The sequence below is a fragment of the Agelaius tricolor genome, unplaced genomic scaffold (genome assembly GCF_023055355.1).
Source record: "Agelaius tricolor isolate 1412-34295 unplaced genomic scaffold, bAgeTri1.0.p SCAF_2, whole genome shotgun sequence".
Lineage (NCBI taxonomy): Eukaryota > Metazoa > Chordata > Aves > Passeriformes > Icteridae > Agelaius > Agelaius tricolor.
The window spans coordinates 86,747,975-86,772,319 of record NW_027269262.1 but is presented as its reverse complement, the minus strand read 5'-3'; the positions used below and the strand labels follow the sequence as shown (position 1 = coordinate 86,772,319).

General features: G+C 40.1%; 1 protein-coding gene across 7 annotated transcripts in view; it reads left to right on the top strand.

Moving 5' to 3' along the window:
- Positions 1–24,345, top strand: part of CYRIB (CYFIP related Rac1 interactor B) — a 96,866-nt gene that overhangs the window by 51,237 nt on the left and 21,284 nt on the right. For 5 of the 7 annotated variants that reach the window (XM_071421793.1, XM_071421797.1, XM_071421798.1 and 2 more), the window contains exons 2-3: positions 3,326–3,404; positions 15,242–15,278. The gene's annotated coding sequence lies outside the window, so the exon portion shown is untranslated. The remainder of the gene's footprint in view (positions 1–3,325; positions 3,405–15,241; positions 15,279–24,345) is intronic. The other 2 variants (XM_071421800.1, XM_071421799.1) reach the window with 1 other exon arrangement.

The following is a 24,345-nucleotide window of genomic DNA, read 5'->3' as shown; positions in this document are numbered from 1 at the left end:
AGTGGCGTTACCCTTTGCTCCTGAGGACCTAGCCATTAATAAGTTTCTCAGAAGTTTTCTTCCTTGTAGCTCAAATGAGTGTGAAACTTGGAGGCTTGAGAAGCACTTGCTGTGCTTCTGCCTGTTGAAACATGTACCCAGGGAAAAGCAAACACTGCCATTCACAGAAGGCTTTTTGCATCTTTATGGTTAATGGTCTTCTTAAGCATGAATTTTGTATGGAGAACAAGATTTAATCAGGTGCTGTGCTAATTCCACCTTCCCCTTAAGTGACAAAACTAATGAAGTAAGGGATGGTCGCTTACATCAAGAGGTGAAGTCTCCCCAATTTAGCAGGAACAAGTGGGTTTATTGTCTGCTTCCTTCTTTTGAATTCATCATCCTACAAAGCTATGCCAGCACAGTTTGTGGAGGGCAGGCAAGGATATCTCCTGGGAATGAGCTTTCTCTTTTGTTGTTCACCTGCTATTCTCATTAGCCTGTCAAAGAAACAGTGTTAATTTACTCCACAAAGGTCTATTGAAGTAAAGAAAATTAGTTTGTGAACAAATCTTGTCTGTAAACTAAGATGGCAGCTAACTTGGTTTTTCTCAGCTATGCTATTTATACTGTAGCTTACAGTTTGGGGATGTTATTTAAAAAGAAAAATAAATCTCTCTTGACAGGTTTTATGGACTGAATGGGATTAATCTAGGTCATATATAAGGAATTGTTGTAGAGCTGTAGAGATCTTCCAAAGGGGCCATGTTTTCTGCAGCTTTTTTCTGCGTGTGCTCCTCCTTCAGCAGCCTTGTCCTTGCTGTGTGCAGTGCTCCTGTGCAGCAGCCTCCTTCTTCTCCAGCTCCTCCTATCACACCAGGCTTCATTCTTTGCCCTGTGCTGGCAGGTGATGTACTTCCAGTACTTTTCTGGATGTTTCCATCATCTCTTCAATCCACTGTAACATGGCAGTTCTGCCAGGTGGGATTCTCCCATCCAGAATTGCCCCACAGCTGTTGCTGCTGGCGCTGGCTTCCCTTTCTCCTGAAGCCAGGCTGCAGGAAGGGCTTGTCAGGGAGGAGGAACAGCACAGGAAATGCTGAGCAGCCAGGAGTGGGAGCAGTGCAGGACTGGAGAGGGCAGAAGGGTCTCCAGTGAGCTTAGGTATTCTTTTCAGTAAACCAAAATCCTGCTTGTGATTTCAGTAGTTACAAGGAGATTTAACCATTCGAATTTGTCAATGTGATGCCATGTGTCCTGAGAGTGGAACAGCAGAAATATAACAATTTTCCTGTTTAATGAAATGATCAATCATGCTTGAAAAAAAAATCCATTTTTGGTACTGAATAAGAAGCTTTTCATACTGCAGTGTAGCAGGGTAGAAGGAAGTGTTTTTGATTGAGTGTATTGAAGGAACTTGTTGAGTTTCTTAAATGGTCACTCGGGCAGCAAGACTTTCATTTCTGTTATGGACTGTAGGCAGTGCTAGAACTGCTATGCTGTGCACTTGCCAGGCAGCATGAATGAAAGGATCTTATGGCTTCCATTCAGTTTATAAGATAATTGTTAACCTATACAGTTGTCTGGCAAGAGGTCCATGAATGAAGGAGACTGAACAGGGTGGTGGAACAATTGTTTAAACAAAGCCTATGCATTAATGGAGTGAATGTGCTTTGAGTGTTTTTTAGATTTCCCCTTCTGCAAGAAAGAGAAATAGTGCTTCTTACAACATCTGCAGGAAAAAAAACCAAAACACCAACATATTAACTTGACAGGCAATTGCTTATCTTAGGTACTGCCTTGATACAAAGTGGCAAAAGTTATCATTAGTTAATATTACTCTTTTTTGGTTTTGCTTTTCAGCTGTCTGTTGCAATTATTTGCTTCGATGTAGCTGTGAATAGGATCCCTTGGTTTTATTTGGCATAGTATCTTTGAGTCCTTGCCTTTTCTTCTAGCTGTGCTCCTCAGGTTGCAGGTTTTTCCTTTGCAGAGAGGGCAGGAGGCAATGGGTGGCATCTTTTGTTTGGTAGTTTTCACTGTGACTAAAATCATTCCCCAGCCTCAATACTTTATAACTCTTCCCTCCACCCTTCCCAAGCTGGGGCAGATCAGTAATGTTATGGTGTTTGTGATTATATATTTAACTGCAAAGCAACATATTTTTGTTAAATGCCCATTAATCAGGATTACCTGATGTAAGAGGAACTGCTGATAGCTGATTAAATACAAATTAACGCTGAATATTTCATGCCTCTTCAGCTGGATTTGAAATGACATGACAGAGATTTTATATTTCTAAACCAAGTTTGTGCTAAAAACAGACATGTTGCAGAATATGCTTGACTTGGCTTTAAGAAGCAGAAAGAGAATTGGAGGACAAAATGGGAAGATCACTCTTTAAAAGAAACTTTGAGATGTGAGATACTAAAAAGAAGGATTCTGGTGCTAGGAATACCTTTTGCAGGAGCAGCAGTGGTTTTTCTGGATACAATTTAAGTGACAACACTTAAGTACTTAAACATTTAAGTATTTAAATTAGCTGAAATCCTTGAAAGAGAAGCAGCCTACAAAACCCCAAAGGGCAAAGATTTATGAGCCTTTCACCACAACAGAAAGGTATCAGTTCTGGGCAGTTCATCACCCAGTTACTGTACTAAAAAAGGTAGGCTGCTTGCTATATAAATCTTCTCCAAATGAGCTGAAATACCCTCCAAGTGCTTGCAGTGGAATCTCAGTGCTGCATTTCCATAGGAAATGCTGTTTTGTCTGACCATACAAATACTGATTTTTCTAAACCAGAAGCTTAATTTTGAAGCAGAAAAATCCTAGTAATCCTAGAGAAGTTCAGATAAGTAAAAACTTCCATTGATGGCATTTTTCTTTAACTGATGAAAACCATAGCAATCAAGTGCTTTTCCCTGTGTGCATTATATGTGGCACTGTAAATAAAGCTTGAACTGAGACCTACTTTTTTCTGCTGCAATTATGTGTAACTCAGCTCCGTAATGCAGAGATGTAATGCTCTATTTTTTGTGCTGTAACTATATGTAACTTGGTAATGCTGAGCTGCAATGCTCTATTTCTGATGCTTGTGATTATGGCTAGCTAATAGCCTTACTGACTCACAGAAGAGGTTGTAAGGATGCTTCTCTGTTTGCTTGTAATGTCAATTCCATAAAATCACCAAGTGTTTTTGAATTCTGCATGTCTCATTTGCATTCCTAAAGGATTATGTAGGTTCCTTGGCACTGCAGGATTAACTTTGATTTACCCCTGGCACTGGTTTATGTGATTGAAATACCATGTATTGTTTATGTTTAATGGGGTTCTTCTGTTCTTTCAGATTGTGAGGACGAGCTGCTGCATCAATAATCTGAAGAAGGGAGTTCTCTGTTAAGACTGCAAGAAGATACTACTAACTGGTAAACACTTGCTTGGGTTTCTTTGCTTGTACAATATTTCTTTGTTTTCCATAATATTTTAGGCCAAGGAGTACAAAGTATCTTGATCTGTTGAAAGCAGGTAGTTCATGCAACATTTTTTCTTGCTAACTGTCTGTAGCTCACCAGACAAAAGACTCAGTAGCAGTGGATAATGTGTGGGCATTTAAATTGGAATACAAATTGGTTAAATTCCTGCTCTCTCAATGGAAGAAAAAAGACTGTTTTGTTTTTTTTTCCTGTAATGACATGTTAGACATAGTCTGTTTGCTTTTTTAGCTGAGACAAATACAATGTGTCTGTACTGTGTTCTGTATAAATACTATTTGAAGTGTGATAGTGCAAGCAGTGTAACTTGACATATAGTGCTTCTGAGTCTGTAGAGAGACAAAGGGAAGCCTTAACAGAAGTCCACATGCTTTGGAAGATGCCATTAATATGCTTGTAATTATTCAATGGATGTTTGTTGAGGCCTAATTTTCTCAGAGAATAATGTATGATAATAAAAGTAAGGATGTCTTGTGATTCCCAGACACACCAAGTCATGTGCAGGCTGCTTTTGGGTACAGAACAATAATAGGATCATCAGTGAGGAGCTATGACCACTTAATAGCAGTTTGCCAGTCCTTGAGTTAAGAAGATGTTGAGCTAGAGTATTACACAGCAATCACAAGGAAACCTGAGAATTTAGGATGTTGGAATGTCTTGACATAGGTAAATCATGTGCACATTGATAGTTGGTACCAGAGTTACAGCTCACTTCTCAATTACTTAATATTGTAGATGAAGTAGCAGTTTTCCTCTGTAATTATACCTTTCTATACAAGAAATTATACCTTCCATCAAGCTTGGATCTCACCTTTCTGTTTACTGCTGCCACTTGAGCTGCAGGGCTCATTAAATTTGTGTTGAGAGGGTTCTTTGCCCAAATGGGGTGATGTGGCTGAGTTCAAGGAAGAACATGGAAAGAAGCACATCCTAGCCAAGAAGAAAACATTAAGTTTTCATGACTTAAGCATTTACAGATGCTTTATTAATCTTCACTTGCCAGTTCATTTGCCTAAATTTTATAAGCAGTCAAGGATAACTTTATAAAGTTCTTTTGTGTAGCTGTTGCAGAGAATATTAAAATGTTTGGTTTGGTTTGGTTACTCTGCCAAACCTAGATTAATGATAGGAAAGTTTTGAAAGCTTACAGTAGTCAGCAATGTGCATCTGTCAGAATGACATAGTAAAAACAAAGTTGTTTTAGTCTTTTTTTTTTTATATAAAGATGACTTTCATAGTACAGCTATTTTTGAGTGATAATTTCAAGAGTTTTGTTGCCTGTAAAATTGTAGTTCCTGAAGCTAAAATACATATGAGACTCATTCCTAAATACTGGGTTTGAAAGTGTATGACCTTCAGCTTTTAGGAGAAAAAACCTCTGGCATGTAGTGTGCCACCATTTGAGGTACCAAAGCACTGTAGTGCCACCATAAGTTTTGAACCACATTATCATTATCTGATAGTAACTTTTAGGATAATAATTTGTATTATCCTGATTGTATATGATGTGAATAAGTAATGTGTGTCTTTCACTAAATTTGGGTGCATAGCTTGCTCTGTACAGAAGACTGAAAAGCTCATTAGTCTAGAATTGAAGTCTTCTGTCTTTTTCCCTACTTTGGCTTCATTTTCCAGCCCATCATCTCCCCATCTCTCTTGGAGAGAGAAGTTTAACAGGATGGTCATGCTGAGTGAAACTGGGTAGTTCTATGAAGTAGTTCTTTGTCTGCAGCTGTGGTAAAGTATTTATCTTAATTCAGTATTTCCTTTAGGATCAGTAAGTCTTTTTTAGCTTGGGGTAGTGCTGCACAAACTTGGTTTCACTGTTTCCAGCAGTAACTTTGTTTTGGAAAGGCAGGAGAGGAGCTGAGAGCCTGCTGAGCTCTACTGTGTTTTAGAGCTGACCCAGGTTCTCAGCACAGGCCCCCAGCTCTGGGACTGTGCTGGAAAGAGAATGTGATACTTGGGTGCTGCATCCCTTGGGGCAGTGCCTGTGTCTGGGTCTTGCATGACTGGTGCCAAGATAAAAATTCTAACCCAGCTGGTCCTTGATGTGGTGCAGACCAGCCCAAATGGTTGTGGAAGATGTGCATGCCCATTTTATCCAGGTGGTGTTTCTTTTGCTTATGATGTTTCAACTGTCCATTATCACAGCCACTGAAGGATGAGTAACATTTCAGTGTTTGCTCTATTTTTCTTGTATTAGCTGTTCTTTTTCATTATGCTAACTTGTATGGGATTATTTTTCCAGAATATCAGTTGTTCAGAAAAGATCTTAATAATTGTCTTCTGCTTTCACATATAATCTCTGATAATTATTCACTCTCATTTTAGTGTTATCTCTTACATGCAGCTTGCACTTGTCTGCATGCTTGAAGATTTAAAAATCTTTCCATGCAACTTAGAATTGTTCCCCTGTAATGATGATGGGGAGATGTTTTGAGCAAACTGATTAACATGTTGTGAAGTCTCTGTTCCAGTACTGATATTATGGGTGGATTAACAGGTTTTTCATTTATGCTAATTTTAATAAATATGAAAACACCTTCAGTATTACGTTTACAAAGTGAAAGCAAATGCATACCTGCCATTTTCTTATTAATTTTGTGAACTCTTTGTTGTGGCTTGTATAGCTCTTATGAAAGTAACATTTGTCTGGCTGACACATCTTTAAATGTTTTGCTTCCTCCTGTGAAGAATCTTTAAAAACTTCTTCAGTAACAATGTCAGTCTTTTCTAAGTGCAAATCCCTTAATATGTGTTAAACTTAAAAAGAGCGGGAATATTTGTTGTCTTTATACCTGTGTGTGTAAAAAAGGTTTGAGGTGAAGGATCTCATGCAGAAGAGATACCATATTTGAGTAAGGCCCTATTCCATGTGTTTACAGAATTCTGTTTGATTTTGCCTGGTGGGAAAGTTTATATGAAGTCAAACATGCTGCAAGAAATATAAAGCTTGGTTCTGTTTTGTTTTGCTCAGTGCTAAATGTTTTCTCTGTTAGATAAGGAAATAGGTTTTATAAATGTGTAGCTTTTAATGGCTGCTTTCAGAAGGGTTTGTTTGTTTGTTTGTTTGTTTGTTTGAGGAAACCTATGTAACCAACACAGAAAGTGGTGACATTACAAATATTTCTAAAAGCTTTCAGTGCAAAGCCCACCAGATACCAACAGCATGGTAACGTGGGAATATCAGGGATAAAAGAATAACCTGCCACAGTGATGTTATAGAATGTAAATATGTTAAGAAAAATTGCCTTTCTGACAACAGAAACCACTTGTACTTCCCATTTGTGCCACAACTTAATCTCCTTTGATATTGTTGTAGGTTTGTCTATAAATTCAGCAGAGCCTCTTGAATTGATTTTTCATTCATGTGAAAGTGGGTTTGTGTTAAAAGGCTCTTAGTACATGGAGGTTAAGTACTTGTTGTGATTTTGACACTCAAGATAATGTGGTAGAAATTCTGATCATGATACTGATATTCTACCAGCATGCATTTATTTTGCATTAATGGTGGTGTCTAAGGCAAAAAAAGAGGAATGGCTGACTTGTTTTAGGCTGAACTGAGCTGTCTTGTACTTACTTGCTGCATTTTCTCTTGGAGTTTGTTTACTGTGCCTCGCTGCAATAGCACAGGAGTAGATTGAGGTGTTAGAAGCTTTTTTAAAGTGCTGGGTTTTTAAAGTTTAATAGTGTTTATTACCAATGTAAATCATGTGCCTGTGCTGAGGGAACATAATGTGGTATCTTTTTTTCCACAGTAGATGTAACTAAGTTAAACCTTGAACAAAGATTGTAGTAATCTGCAGATGATCAGTGACAAGACTTTTTCAGTGGAATCAAGTGGAATTCAGTGTGGAGCTCTTCCAAAATATCTTTCCTTTACATGTAGTAGTCCTACTGCAATAGTTAATAGAGTAGTTTAAAAATAAGTGAGTTTTGAATTTGGTTTAAAGGCTTATTTAGTAAACTGTGCTCTGCTTGAGACTTCAGCCATGCTGGTTTGTTTATGAAGGTAAAGCTGCTATTTTTCTTTACCTGTAAATAGTTGCTCAGAACAACATGAACTGTTTAATTCTGTTTGTCCAATGAGCCTTCAAATCAAAGGCATTAATTTAAGGGTTGTTTTGACCTTTTGAAAAGTCACTTTTAAACAGGGGAGCAAAATATGTAAACTTTTCTCATCAGAAAGACATTTGACCTGAAAAGCTGTGCTTGTTGAGACAGGTGACTATGGAGGTTCATATTCAGTTTTATGCAGTCTGTTCTATTAGGTTAAGGTCAGATGTTGCTTATTTCACTTCCTGACTTAGAGAAGAACTCTAAAATACTTATTAAAGGACAATTCTAAGTTTTGTGGAGAGAGGTTGATTTTTTTTTTTTTAACTCTGTAAGCACTTGAACTATAGACCTAAAGTCCTTTAGTTCTTGTTAGTGTTCAGCTTACTGCTTGACCACATAACTGCAGATTTATTATTTAGAATCACAGAATGTCTCAAGTTGGAAAGGACCCACACAGATCTTCAAGTTCAGCTCTCTGCTCCTTTCAGGACTCCCTACCACTAAATCATAGGACTCAAGAGCATTGTCCAGATGCTTCTTGAGCTCTGTCAGGCTTGGTGCCATGACCACTTCCCTGGGTGCCTGTTCCAGTGACCAGACACCCCCTCAGTGAAGATTTCCTTAATGTCCCATCTGAACTGCCTCTGATGCAGCTTGCCTTCCTTTAGGTGATCATGGAATTAATTTGAGAAATTATTGAAAAGAAATATTGTGCAGCTGCTGAGACTCAGTGCCATTAAATTGCAATGCAGGAATTAAGACCTTGTTATATAGCTGCTGTTTTTCTGGTTTATTTTCCTGCCTGTTGGACAAAGCTGTTGAATACACACAACAGTCCCTAGGAACTGAACCTGGGCATTCCCATATTATCTTTCTCATGTTTTTTACCCTGTATTCTGTAATTCTTGTGGTTTTCCATCTCACATGCTACTCAATAAACATTTGAGATCCCAGGTTAAAATATCATGGTTAGATTCTTCCTTTCTGGACAGCTAATGATTGATACAATTGCTTTTAGTATTCTAATAATCCATGTTTTTACTAGAATAATTTCAAAACTGTATTACTGCAATGTATAGCTGATTGGAAAAGCTTCTTCATACCCTGCCCTCTTCTGTTTTCTAAATGTAGCTGCAAAAATTATTGCAAATATTTGTTTAGGTGGAGCTCACAGAGCTCCTGGACAAGCTGAGTCCAGGAGCTCAAGAGTCTCAGTGCTCTGGGACAGTTCCCCTGGCAGGAGCAGAGCTCTTCTGTCCTCCTTGACATAAATTGCTGCTTGTCCCAAGGCTCTCATGGAGTCACCCTTTGCAAAGTCCTGCCTCCTTTTGTGGATGAGTTGGAGCTGGAAGGAGCTGCCTCTGCTGAGATTTGCATAGTGGGGCAGCCCTGGGGGAAGGAGTTCAAGTGAACTGCTTGGCTGTCACCTGGAAACTGCTCAGCCCTGAGCCTGTGACAAAACTTACTGCTGCTGCTGTCCATAGGAAGGGCTTTTCAGGCTTTTAAAAATCTAAACTGTGTTTTTAGCAATCTGAAATAAACACATCCATTGTCTCTGAGCAGCAGAGATGCTGTGTGGGATACTTCCATAGCTATAGCACAGTCAGCTTAGGTCAAAGTTTATCCTAGAGTTTTACCTATCAGAGGGGTAACTAGGGCTTCAGCTCTCAATTTTTTATTACTGTTGATGAACAGTTGATGTTTAGAACTCACTAAAACAATAAGATCTTATAGGTGGTGAGTGACTGTAACTCTTCTGTGGCTGTTTTTTTTTGTTGTTGTTGTTTGTTGGGGTTTTTTTGGAGTTATTTTTTGTGGTAGAAGTTCCTTGCTGTTCATATGACCTAGTATAGTCCTGAGGAAAGTGTTTGTTGGGGTTTTGGGGGGTTTTTATTCTTACCCTGAGAGTAGAAATCTAGATTATAAGGAATAAGGACTCCTCTGTTCAAGCATTAGGGAACAGGGCTGTGGGTCTTGGCATTGCTCAGAGCTGCTGCTACACCACTAACAATGTGAATAGGAAAGCCCTGCTGGCCTTTCCTTGTCTTGATGTTGGTGTTTGTGCAAGTGGATGAACACTGCTGCAAACTTCCTGGGACAGGACACGGTTTCATTTCTGTTTTGATGATATTGAGCCAGAACTCTCTGTTAAACTGTCATATTCCTCATAAATTATATCATCTGTATTTCTTAGATAAATAAGCTGTTGAATCACTTGAGTGGTATTCAGGAACACTTCACAACTGGGTGTTAACACCATAAAAACAAAGGAAGCCTCTACTGTGGCAAGACAGTGATGCCAGGTAGTCGTGGGGAAGTTAAACATGCAGTGGCAAATGCCAATGCCAAATGCCAGTGTCATTAAAGGTGTAGGAATGATATCCTGTATCTCTTCCTACCTTAGGACTATTTCAGTAGGTTTTTTTTTGAGGAGTGAAAGCCTGAATTCTTGAGAGTTCTTAAAAATTCTGCTTGTGTTGTATATCCAGTACTAAAGTACTAAATCACTCCAGGGTTTGGATTTATGAAAGTTCAAAAGAAATACAGGAGATAATATGTTACCAGGAGTAGAAAGTTCAGTTGTCTGAGTAATTGACTATTAGACACAGGACTTGCTTTAATAATTCTTGCAGTCTTTTTAATTTTTGGGTTTTTTTTTTTTTTTTAGTAGAACCAGCTGTGTCATCTGGACTAAAGTACCACAGCTTTACCCTCTACTCCACTACCAAAAAAAGCAACCAAGCACAAACTAAAACACAACTCTAAATTAAACAGCTAAAGAAATCCCATCTCTGCTTTACTAAAATTCCTTACTTGTCTTCTGGTTACCCAACCTTTTTTTTTCCTCAACTTATTTCTATAAGTGAAAAAGTTTATTTGGCAATATTTAACTTTTTGATCTGGTTAAAAAAATCCCTTGTAGTTGATGTTCAACTTGCAGGGCTTTTTCTGTGTAGAGCTTTGAGATGCAAAAATGAATATTATGATAGTTTATTTTACTGTTTCCACTAAGCCAAAGTAATGGTTTGTCCTGGAAACAAACCATTATGTGTAAGTGGACAAAAATAAAAATTTTCATGCTGAATACTAGTTTTGGGTGAATATCCTCTTCTGAAATACAAGCTTCTCAAATATCTTTTAGTTTTCCCTTTTTTCTTATTTCTTTTCTGAAGTTGTTGGAAGGGGGGGTATGTGTATAAAACCTTGTGTCCCTCCTATTGGTCTACAGTGCAGAATATAAACTTTTCTATTAACTTTCAAGGAATCTTTTAGGTTGGAACAGGCATGCAAGGTCAGGTCCAACCATCATCCTCCACTGCCAAGTCCACAACAATATAATGGGATACATTAACTACAAAAGGTATTAAAAAAAAAAACAACTTAAAATTAAGATCATATGAAGTGAAGCTGCTATGCAACAGTAACAGCTTAGAGATAATGTATCCTGTGAACGTATAATAATTAGGGAAAATGAAATAAGCTTGAAAAATTATAATGGAATGTAGACCCTCTGATACATTCACAGTCCATTTCTATCATTAAATTACAAATTTAAAACATGGGTTTGAGTGTAGCAAGTAATATTAGGTACTGTGGCAGCATTGAGAAATTACACAGGATAGGGAAAGATTTAATATAACATGTGGACTTCTAAGATGCAATTCTGCCTCACCAAGATAAATGAAAATGAATGGAGAAGAAAGATTTGAGCTGGAGCTTTACAATCAGAAGTCAAAACAGTGGTTTTATAGCAAGCAACCAGTACATTTGCTCTTTGTGAAGAACTGAGGTCACTTTGCAGTGGTGGTAGCCTGCTTTGCTAATCTTAGTCTCATATACAATTGCCATACAGATAGAGAAGGATCTTTGTCTACAATCACTGATGTTAAACACCAGAGTTCATCCATTTAGCATTGAGCCAGGGGTTCATCTGCAGATGCCCTGAAACTCTCTTTGAAATATGATCCTAGCAATGAATTATTTTTTATAGCTTAGACATCTGTTATTGTTACTGAAGCAAAAATCAAATTTTATTACTAAACATTTCTGAGTTTTCTCTTTTTATTACCCACAAGATGTGAGATGTATTTGACTTGTGGCTCTGTTTTGGACTGGGCTTGGTTTTTATGTTTTAGTGGGTGCTTCTAAGGGTAACAAGTTTTTTAGAGCTGTTTCCACAAACTTTATTTCAAGTCTAAAACTGAACCAAGAGAGCAGAAACACCTAAAAATTGCCAGGGCAGGTAGACTTTGAGCTAGATCCTGTTCTCTTCTGTATCCAGGGGCCGTTAGCATGAATGAACTGAGAACATCTGTGCCATAGTCCACAGCTGCTTCACATGGATTTCAAGATGGTGATGCTTACCCAGAGGAGTCCCAGTGCAAGCTTGAACTGCAAACCAGGAATTTAAACATTTGCTCTGTCACAGTAGCAGTCTGCTGTGTTTTGAAAGCAGCTTTAGTCTGGGTGCCCTGTATTTCACATAGACTACATGAATCCCATGCAAGCTTTTGCTATTAAGTTTTGTAAGCTTTGTGATGTTCATACTTTCTTAAGTTCCCTGATGAGCTGAGATACCAGTTGAGTAGACAGAAAGTAATTTAGATTCTTGGTGCAAAGTTGCTGATGATTATTTCTTACCACTCAGTGTTTTCAGAACGTGAGTGTTGGAAAGCCTGAAAAAAATCATCATTCTTGTAGCAAATCATGACTGACAGTCACTGACAAGTCTGTGCCTGAGAGTAGAGGCTCCTTAATTAGTTCAGCCAGAGCTGGGCAGAAGACAGTGGTTTCATACTGGAAGTTAGTGGTTAGCTGTTCTCATGTGAAATCTGTTTTCACGTATTGCTGAGTTAAGCAGCATCAGTTCAGTATGAGGTGGATGCCCAAAGCACAGAGCTTACTCAGTGGTTAGCCAGTTTTCATTGAGGTTTTTTCCTCCAGTTTCATCATTCACAGTGATGCCAAGTTTACTTACTGCATCTTTTTTGTCTGGGTACCATTTGACTTGTCAGCTGCAGGCTTTTCCTCTGACAAAGTGAATGATGCTTGGTTTTGTTTCTGTTATGCTACAGCTTAGATGGTTCACTGTCCCTCTCTGATGGCTCTAGACAGTTTTCCATTTTGGTTCTTCAACTGTTGTGACAATTCTTTGAATTTCTGTTGTAGTTGGCCTGAGATATTGGCATGTGCTTTGGCCTCTTTCTGCTGTGGTGAAGTTAGGCTGCAGTTCAAGGGAAGGAGTTGTGTGTTTAAATGAGATCCCATCCTGGGATGGGATGCATTAATCTCTCTGCTGTTTGACTCCATGAGCTGTAACCCATTGAGTAAAGTTAATTTTCCTGCCAGAACTTTTTTTCTCTGTAATGTAGCATTAAATATTTGACTACCTCAGAATCACAAGGAATTGAAAAATGCTGGGTATGAGTTACTCAATTTTCACTACCTATTAAGTTGTATAGTTTACATGTCTCATCTTGTGCCTGTTTGTGGTATTTCTATAATAATCTGTAGATCTAAACCTTGAGGATAAGTCAGAAGGAAGCTCAGAGGTTTTGCAAATCCTCTATCCCAGCATGAAAACCCAAATAGTGCATGTTGAACCTGAAAGGGTTCTTCATTTAGAAACTCTTTAGTCTAAATTAAGGTGTATCCAAAGAGCAAAAATTAATTCTGTAAAGAATCCAGTTCACCAATCATTTCACATCTATTTTTAATGCATCTTTGCTGGTGTTCCTCCCTGACTAGAGATCAGCAAGTCAATTTCTTATCCATTTAGGCAGTGCTTTATTATATTGCTCAGTGCTAACCTCTAAATTTAAAATACTGTGATGTGAAGTCGCACTATGTAAAAAAATCAAATACCTGTCAGCTTGCCAGGATAAACCAAGCATCAGCAGTGCTCAGTGTGAGCTGTTTTGCTCAAAGGCTTTTTCATAGGTACTAAAGGATAGGAAACCAGTTAATGGATTCCTGTGCTAACATCCCTCTGCCTGTTATTGATGATAGTCCAACTGACCTATAATTCTCAACTTTCCTGGCTGTTTCCCTTTTGCCTAACGGCTTTGCTGCTCTCCTCCTGCCTTCATTACACAGGAGTCCTAGAAGGCTTTGTTAATTATTAACTTCCACTCATTCATTGAAGCTTTCAGGACAAGCCACCTGAACATCAGCACGTTGTTCTTGTAGGTGGTAAGTGCTTATGTCTCTATGTGTGCAGCATTGTGTCCAGAAAGATGGAAAGACCTGACCTCATTTTTTTCCTAATAATTCCTCAGTTGGAAATAGATGTATTTCTGTAGAAATGAACTAGTACCATTAGAGGACACTTTTAAAAAAAAAGTCCCTAAGCTAGCAACTACATTGGGCTTTTTTTCCTTTCATTTTCAAATTTATTTCCATAGTCTGCTCATTCTAATGAATTTAGGCTTCTTGTTTTTGTTTGAAGCTCAGTCCTATCTGACTTTTCTTTCACTCTTTTTCAGGAAATTAGCTTCTTAGAGTAGTGCTTCTTAGCGCTTTGGTTTCAGTTTCTCTTTGCAATGCCATTTGTGTTCAGCCCTGACCTGCAGGGGACTAGCAATTTCCAGAGTTTTATTTTTGTTGTGCTGTCTCAAAGCACAAATTGAGCAGTCTGAAGTCATGAGAAGGGGAAAAAATCCCCGTATTTAAAATATGCCCAATGAGAGTGGGTGCATTTTAGGGAATTGCAGTAGCTCCTACAAACACAGTGCTGTTAACCATTTTTCTTGTACTGGCTGTTGCTTATTTCTGAGAAAGTAAGGGGAAGCTGAAGTCAATAGGAAAAAGGCAAAAGCAGCTGCTACCCAAACTTAAGCCTGGTCAAGGGGAAAACTTCTTTGAGAGAGATGCGTGCACTGAAAAGAATGGAGAGTTAAATTTCTGCAGTTGTAACTGTGTCTGATGGTCATGGTTTTGCTTATGTTCAGTTCTCTGGGCTGTGAAGAGTCATTCTCACTAAAGTCTCCACTCTGCTTCTTGCTGCTGTGTATCTTCAGAGCTGTCCCTAGCTAATGTTACACTATTATTTCCTGTGAAGCTTTCAGTTACTGTAATACTCCAAACCTTCTCCTTTAAACTGTACTGTTAACATAATTATTTCACCATGTTATGACGGTGGTAATGATGTGTGCAGCACACTGAGGCTGTCCAAGAACACTAGTTTTCTTTGTTAAGCAAATGGTTTTCAGTGACTTGAAAATGCCTTCTCTGGAGGTCAGCATGCAAGCCTTGAATTTTTTCAAGTGCACATTTGTGTGGTTGGATTAAATTCTTGTGTGATTTTCTTGTTAAAGCAATGTGAAATGCAAGCAGAACAGTTTGCCACTGGTATTTTATTGCAGCTTTGATTCTTTAGTTATTAAATTTATTCTGGAATATATGTGTTTATGCATTGTCTAATATGGCAGCACTTTTCCCTGGAAGCACATTCATTGCCAAATAATGGCATTCCCTATTTATTTGTATGCCTAGAGATAAAACACAGTTCTGAATTACATTTTCTTAGCATATTTTTAAAAAGTCTTGGTGGCTTATGGATCCAGGACTGTGTTTATGAAGTAGATACATAAGAACAGTATGTCTGGAACAGATGTGTGTTTGCTTTTCCAAGGTCACATTGCATTGCATTTAAGACTTTTAGTGTAAAAGAATTAATTTCCATAATCTCTTTTTTCTTTTTAAAACAGACTGGAGGCCAAGAACAGAGTGCAGCACTGGCTGTAGGTAAGAATTGAAACTTAACCTGCTTGAAAACTGCTGACAAATAAGCAAAATTGTAGTATGTTAAAGGACAGAAAATGGGACTCCTTCAATATTAGTCATTTTCCCTGCAAGAACTTGCTTTCCCTCTTTTCCTTCAAGAACTCTTGACATTTGTGGTGTTCTCTGGGAGTCCTGCTCCCTGACAGAAATTATGCCTCTGTGTTTAAAGATGCTAAACCAGGCTGCAAGGATTTGGTTTTTACTTCCACAGGGCCTCACCACAGAGCCTGGTGAGGCTGATTTTGAAAACTCTTCACCAGAGTGATGTGAAGTCTACTTCAAAGAAGGCATTTCCATTATACACAAAGTGGTTTGGCCACTTGTGTGAACTTACCCTAGAAGACTGTGCAACTTCTTGAACTATTTGAAGGAGGAGATAATGTTTTGGTGGTTTCTCTCTGTCTTTTTAGTAAAGCTACTGTGTAGCTGAACCAGATCTCTTATTCCAGGAGCCAGTACTCTGAACCAGCTTGTGAGAGTGAAGAGGTAGCACATGCTCATGTGAAGGTTTTAGCTCTTAGTTTTATAACCTGCTGGTTGTCATCTAAGCTACTGCATAGTGTCTGTGTTACACTTCATGTTTATTGTGCTTTGCCAGCACAGCCATTAATCTTCTGTTGCATTGGGAAGGTGATGGGTACCAAACGTGAGGTAGGATTTATTTTTCTTCTGTTTTTGATTAATCATCAAAAAGCCTTTGAATTCTGGGGAGCTGGTTAGATGGATTTGTGTTGAGGGTTAATCCAGGCTAGATACAGGTGCCCACCAGAGCCACTCTGTCACTCCCCTGTCATTTGGAGAAGGGAGACAAAATACAACAAAAAGCTCATGGATTGAGATAAGGGTGGGGGAGATCATTCACCAGTTCCTGTTGTGGGCAAAACAGACTCAGCTTAGGAAAATTAGTTGAATTTATTACCATTAGAATTAGAGCTCCTTCCCCCCACTCCTACTTCCTTGCTAGGCTCAATCTTATGCCCATTTCTTTGCCTCACCCCTCCCTGCTCGGTCAGGGGAGATGGGGAATGGGGGTTACAGTCAGTTCATCACAGGCTGTTTCTGCTGCTGCTTCCTCCTCAGGGAGAGGAGCCCTCCCCTGTTCCAGTGTGGGATATCCCTCCCATGGGACACAGTCCTCCAGAAACTTTTCCAACATGAGTCCTTCCCAAGGGCTACAGTTCTTCACAAACTGCTCCAGTGTTGCTCCCTTCCATGGGGTGCAGTCTTGCAGGAACAGGCTGCTCCAGTGTGGGTCCCTCACAGGGCCACAGGTCCTGCCAGGAGGACCATGGGTCCACCATGGGCCTCCCACAGGGTCACAGCCTCCTTGGGCATCCACCTGCTCCAGTGCAGGGTCCTCCAGAGGCTGCAGGTGGATCTCTGGTGCCATGTGGGAGTAGCACTGGTACCTTTTTCCTTTAATAGCCTTTACTTACAAAGTCCTTGAAGGTATTGTTAAAGCTGCAGTTGGAACTAGTGCAGACTTTTAATTTCCAGCATTGTGTGCATTTACAAATTAAACATTATAAAAGTTACTGAAGTGAGTCAGACCATGGGTCCATCTAGGCAAGTCCAGGCTCCAGGACCACCATCTTTCTTCCCTCTGCATGTGTGCACTTGGTTTTGCACATCTTTTCACAACTTTCACTTATTCATCTACTAGAGCAATGCTGCTTCCGCTTAGGAAGGTGAGAGTCATCCAGAAAAGCTGGCAAAACTCAGGTTGCATTGCTGGGAATGATACTGCCTGCAGGAAGAAGAATGCTGTCCAGCAAATGACTACAGCACATGGCAAATCACTTCTGTTTTCTTTGAAGAAACTGTGGACCAGCAGTGTTTCAGATATTGAAGGGAGAATGTAAGTCAAGATGATGTGGTGTCCAGTTCAGCAGAAGCTGGGGTGTCACTCCTGATGCTTTCAACTTCTCCAGCTATGCCAAGACAGAGTTAGCTGCCAGATGTTTGACAGCATCATAAACCATCAGGGAATTACCAGTGTTCAGAATTGGGAGGGACTGACCAACCCTACCCAAGCAACATGTAAAGAACTGAAGACTATGGAAGAATTTGGTAAAGTTTTAAAGAATGGACAAACTGAATTAAATGTTGCTGTTGAATAAGGTTAAAACCTGAAAAAAAGCTTAATATTCAGTGAACCCTAAATCTTTGTGTGAGCAGGTGCTTAAGGAATAGTAGGAACAGGTATTCCATGTATTTGTGGTTCTTCTAGTATGTATTTTCAGCTGGAGTATTTTTCAGAGCCACATGTGATTATTAAAAGTGTTCAATACTCTTAATGTCTTTTCATTCTGCCTATGTACCTGGTTTTCCCCAGGAACTGCTTCAAACTTCTTGTGAGATGAGATGAGATGGACCTGTAGAGTTCACAGATGGACCACTGCAGAAAATCATAACTCTGCATGATATTCTCTGTATTTGTTACTGATCTTAATGGATTTCAGGTTGTATGATATCACTGAAGAATAGGAAATGTTTCTCCATATTTCCAACAGGTGGATGGAAATGAATTGTCTTATATTATCTTAGCCTTACTGGGTACCTCTGGTTTGACTTTAAGATATAATAAAATTTGAGATGATGGGAGAAATGGAAAATGGGGTAAAAAATGATCATATTTGCACAGATATATAAATCTGGACCAGAAATCTGTAGCGGACCGCCAGCAACAGAAATCTGACCCAATCTGGTCAGGTGGGGTTTTTTTGTTTAGTTGGGATTTTTTTAACACTTGCTTTACAACAAGAAAAACTATCCAGGTTCAGTAAGAGTAGTTGGTGGTCTTTTGAAAGGATCTGAAGAAGTAACTTGATGTAACAAAGATAGCTGGTAGATCTTCAATCTTGCAAGGAGTCACTTTTGAATAATAAATAAACAACCATGTAGAGACCAGTTTTATCCCTCTGCCCTGCCTAATGCCTGTCTGTTTGTAACTGTTTCTGGAAACAGATGGGATGGGAAGGAGCATCATCCTGCTACTCATCCTCTGTTGTACCATCATCATCTTGATGTGCTTCATTAGCCTTCTGTACCCTGCAAACATACTGTGTCTGACTGGTGTCTCAGAAAAGGAAAATCCACAGAATAATCAGAAAGCTGTCCTGAAATATGGAAACCTGCCCTTCCAGCTCCATGATTTGGAAGGTCATAGGCCTTCCTTTCCTCCTTGATATTTCAGAGCTGCTGTGTCACTGAACTGAATTCTCAGATGGACAGTCAGTGTAAGGTGCATACACACAAGGTTTGTGGTTTAGCACTGTGACATTCCAGTAGAAGTCCCTTGAGATGGAATTTGTTAAAAGCTCTTTATATCCATCAGCTTGATGATGAGATAATTTGTCATGACATTGTTAGTGCAGGATTGCAAGCCAAGGCACTGAAGGGATGCAAGATTTGAACTGAACTCAGAGAAAGCATTTTACCTGAGTGTTACAGGGTGATGTGGGTGCTTGTACTCCTTGTCCCGGTGCATCAAATGGCAGCACTGCCAAGGTTGTGGGATCCTCAGTGCAGCTTTGCCCAGCTCTGATACTGACACGTGTGGCAGTCTGATGGGTGGGAATTCAGCTCCTCTGAAAGAAAAGAATTTCCAAATCAAGGAGGCTGGAAGAGAAAGTGCTGTTTCACGTGTGAAATACCGAATGGAAAATGGCACATCAACTCGACTAGTTAGGAACTGAAACGTACTCCTTCAGTTAGGAACTGAAAACATACTTCTTTTTTTAGCATTTAGATAAAACTTGCAGGTTTGGTTTTGGGGTTTTGAGGCTTTTTTTTTATTTTTGGTTGGGGTTTCGCTTATTTTCTTTATACAGGGGTGATTGGCAGGAGAAGGACTTACTATACAAATTACTGTTGGATTTGGGTTTTTTTTGGAGATGAAAGCTTGAGGGTTCTTAAATTATAGGCTGACATCCTGGAAACTTTCTTAGTAATGTGGTAGTACAGCACAGTTCTAAAGCCTACCATCTTTCATAGTGTGAGCAGCTTTTTCCTAAAAGAATAAAAAAAGTGTAAATCTGCCACAGCTCGTACTAAATGGGGAGGGGTTTGTATCTTTAAGTACCTGATAAAAACATTCCCAGTTTACCTTGAGAAAAGGCAGATTCGAGATCAGTGTTTCCAGGATAATGGCAGTATGAGAGAGCAGTGTTTGGGCAGAGGGTCGGGGGTGCCGGGCGCTGGGATCCCAGCGCCGGTCCGGGCTGCCATGGCGCCGGGATCCCGCCGGTCCGGCTGCCCTGGCACTGGGATCCCGCCGGTCCGGGCTATCCTGGAGCTGGGATCCCGCCGGTGCCGCTGCCCTGGCGCCGGGATCTCGCCGGTGCCGCTGCCCTGGCGCTGGGATCCCGCCGGTGCTGGGATCCCGCCGGTCCGGGCTGCCCTGGCGCTGGGATCCCGCCGGTCCGGGCTGCCCTGGCGCTGGGATCCCGCCGGTGCCGCTGCCCTGGCGCTGGGATCCCGCCGGTGCCGCTGCCCTGGCGCTGGGATCCCGCCGGTCCGGGCTGCCCTGGCGCTGGGATCCCGCCGGTCCGGGCTGCCCTGGCTCTGGGAGATGCAGCGGTAGCGCAGCGCCCTCTGCTGGGGAAGCGCAGCGCTGCAGGCGGCGCTGTGCCTCTCCGGCGCTAGAGGGGAAAGCAGAGTGGGAATTGCCCTGCAGTGGACACGTCCCTGAAATAAATGAAGAGGGTGGTTTTCCCCATGGCTGCGATGGAATGGAATTAAAAAGAGCATTTTGCAGAATTAAGTTAAAGCATGTTGGGCTTGTGTCCTTTTGAAAAAGGAAAGGGCATGTAATTATTTTTTAACCCCAGATTCATGCTTGGAAAAATTGTGCAGTTACTTATTGAAGAGTAAATCAGAGCAGATTTTTGAAGCATAGTTTCTGCCCTATTCAATACCAGTTCTGTTTTAAAAACAAGCGTAATTCTTCCAGACAAATTGGGTTTATTCCAGACTTGTGTGAGCATGCTTAGTTATTTTATTGTAGCCCCTGTCAAATACGTTATTCAGTGTCAGCTGTGCACTAAAATGTTCCCAAATTAACAAGGCTCTAAGACTACTTCTGAAGAAACTGTGGATTCTTCAGTGCCTTTCCCTTGATTTCCTCTAAGAGGAAAAATGGACTGAATAAACACTCCTCTGACCGTACTTTACAATTCTGGTTTTGAGGAATGTGAGTCTATTCACTAGTCTGTTTTCCCTGGCAGACCTCCATCCTCCTGATATGACAAGTTTTGAATTCAGTTTTGTTCTAAAGGAGACTTTATTGATGATGTGTGATCTCAAAAAAAAACCCAAAAAACCAAAAAAACCAAAACAGCTTCAGCTAAAACAGGTTATTGTATCAAAGTCAATTTAGCCAAATGAATGGACATCAGAGGCAGCTTCAAACAGCTTTTCAGTAGTCTGAATACTTACTTTTCTGTACAAAAACATTTCTTATCTGACTGTATCATTTGTTTTTTCACTTTTCAGATAGGATGCTAATGATTGAAGCCCCAATAATTCAGTGATATAGGCTGTTTTAGGGGGTTTGGAGGGGGATTTTTGGCCTGCATATATTTTACTCTTCTTGTGGTTGGTTTGCAGTCCCTGGTTTGTGGCCACTGGGTGTCAGCAGTGCAGAGCCTGTGGGTCTGGGCGTGGGTTTGGACTGGGAGTCTGTCCCAAAAGTGTCTGTAAAAACTGCTGAAACCTTAATGCTTGCTTGAAAAGCTTGTCCATCAATGAAGGAAAAGTGCATGTTTTGTGCAGAACTGGGGTGGCTCTGGCACTTCACTCGTGTGTTTGATTCAGCAGATTCACACAGGGGACACAATTTGAGCTGTTACCTTTAATATTAGTGATGATACTAGAGCTATGGTGAATCCTGAATATAAAACCAGTTATCCAAAGTTATCCAAAATATAACTTGCTTCAAGCTGATGGCACCAAGCTTCTCCTTCCTAAATGTAATGGTGATGATGAGTGATAGCTACTATTTTTTAATATTGACTCTAATTATTTATTCTCTCATATGTATGATATTACTTTGGCATTTTGTATCATGGCAGATCTTTATTACTTTAAAAAAACACTAAAATCAATAGATGAAATTAGAATGTGTCAGAAGGCATCTCTGCTGCTCTAGCACTATTCAGAATAGAAATAAATATGCATTAGTCTAGGAAAAACATGTTTGTATCCAGGGAGAATGTTGCAACCAGCAGAAAAGAGGGATTCCTGCAGTGCATTTTACCAGCCTGTTTCCATCTCTGCAGCAATCTCTAGCATTTCAGGTTGAGGGCAGAAATGTTCTCCCTGGATGTGAAGCTTTGCTGCCTCATTGGCAGAGAAAGGCACACGGGCTCCCATAGGCTGCCAGGCTGTGATGCCATGTGTTGCTAAGGGCTGCCTTGCATTCAGCTGATCTGGGCAGGCACCTATGCACTGCCTCATTTCTTTTTGCTTTTCTCTTTTTTTTTTTTTTTTTTTTTTTTTTCTTCTCCCTGTTCATGGCTGGATACTGTTCAATAAGCCTTGAAAGAGGCTGATAGGATTATCCTCCTAGAAAAACAGTATAGAGAGACACTCAGTAAGTGTTTTGTTTATGTAGTAACACTGCAAGTGTTATATCATGGTGGTATTCCACTATAATGCTAGACTTCTAATGCTATGCATGTTTTTTACTTACTATTTTGCCAAAAATCTTTCTGAATTGGATGTTTATTGCTGCACTTACATGACCAGATGAAAATTTTAAGCTCAAATCCCTGGAACAAAACCTTTGTTGCTTCATTAGATGTGCTTTCCATATAGTGTTGTGCTTAACTGCATATGAGGTTTTCAGGGAGTTTTTCATACTGCAGTTTTCAGTTTTCATACTGCGGATTTTAGTATTGGGAATAGCCTATACGTACATGTCCAAAAGGTAAGCTAAAGCAGATTTTCTTCAGGGATCACAAACAAATGTTTTAATCTATTTATTTAACTGTTTTTTAAACTAGTTTGAAAGCATATTAGGCCTGAAATAGAAAAAAAAAGCAATAGAAAATATCACTTATGAACACCTTGGTAGTGTTTTACCTGTAATGAGAGTAAGTTCTCCAGCTACTCACCAGTTACAAGCAACATCTTTGTTAATACAATTTTTCTTCCATGTCTGAGAGGGGAGATTTCTTTGGTGCTGCTCAGATGAATTTACTTGCATTGAGTATTTCTATTACATTTCCCCTGGGCTCAGCCTGGGGGCTGGGGGGCACTGAAATGTGTTGGGGATGTTTTCCACAGGAAGGGCATGCGTGCAAGGCTTGTTTTGAAAATATGCCTTTGCTTTCCGCTTGTCTGATCAGGGCTCTCCACGCAGCATCATCCAACCCCATAAGGCTGCAATGGGCCAGATCACCCTAATCCAATGTGGCATTCCGTATGTCTTCCTCTGCAAGTAGGTCAAGTTTAAGCCATGTTCCTGGCTTGTGCTCCCATTTCCCATAACCTGCTCCACGTGGCTCAAGTGTTGTGCTGGAGTGCAGAGCATGCCAGCAGGGATTCTGAGCAGCCTCACAGGGACAGTCAGTTTTTGGACAGAAACTAGTGGTTTTGTTCTGCTCTCATCTTGTGATGTTGCTTTTGTGGCAGGAGAAAACTTCAGTGGCTTAAATCTGTGCTTTTACTGAGACTTAGGCTGTTAGTTTATCTAATGAGTTGCCTCTGGACACTGCACTATGAATTTTTAAAATGAGTAATACTTCTGGGAGAGAAACTGGTTTGCAGGTTTTGAAATGTACTGTATTCTGAATGAGAATACCAAATAAAATTGGATAGAGGTTGGTGCTCTGAAGCTGTGGAAAAACAAATAGGTAGTGACCTAAAGTGTACTTCAGTCTGGACACGTGAATATTTTGATGTTAGTGATTGAAATATATAGAATTCTTCTTGGAAAGAATTACAGCTTCACTGTGTATTTTTTTCCATGTGTACTGGAAGAGCTGTAAGTGAAGAGGTGGTTTAGCACCCACAGAGGTCACCTCCAGTCAATGCTCTAAATTAGCTATTCAGCTCCAAAACAAAAACCCCAGCTACAGAACATCAAAATCAACAGTAGGGGCTTGCTGATGGCTTTGGTATTCATACAGGCTTAAGTCTTTCTTGAACTGGAGCTGATTGATGTGGCAATGTGCTCAAGAAAGGTGCAGTAAGTGCTGGGAGATGTTCTTCACTAGTCAATGGAAGCTCAGTGACAGGGCTACCTAACTGGAACCACATCTGACTTTCTAAACTAGTAATTTTACTTACTCAGATGAAGTTGTGAACTTGCAAGGAAACTGCAAGAGAGCTTGGTAAATTAATACTGTCTGGGCATGCCACTATGTGGTTAATTACCAAGGTAATTCACAGAACTACCAAAATCTTCCTGCTGGTGATGCTTTTATGGGGCATCAAATAGCAGAAGAGGTCACTGAAGCTAAATGTCAATAGCTGGATTTGTAGACTGCTTCTCATGCTATGTGCAAATTGTCATCATCTTCAGTATTAGATCCAGTAGCACTTTAATCTTCCATGTGTTCAGTTTTTTCGTGTGTTTTGGGCCCAGAAAAGTTGCAAATGATAAGCCACCTTGAACAAAACATGAGTCTCTAGTAAATCTTTTTTATATCTATCAGGGGCCTGGTGCATCTCTGAGCTAGGTTGCTTTACTCTAGATTGGTCCAGGTATTCTGCTTACACAGCACCTTCTCAGAAAGGTCAAATTTGATTTTCCTCTCTGCAGTGTTCCCTCAGAGTACAACAGGTCAGCTCTGCCTGCTGCTCATCTTGCCTTCTGAAGGAAAATAATGCACAAAAGTGAAGGGCTATCTAACCTTAGCTGTGGCATATTGACCTGCAGCTGCTTCCACAAATCTGGAAAGTTCCACAGAGGGCACCATGGCCTTGTTTCTAAAAGGTCATTTCAGAGCTCAAGAAGGGCATGCTTAGCTTTGCCAGAAGAGTAGATTCTGACCTTTTGGCTCTTGCATTTATTACCTGG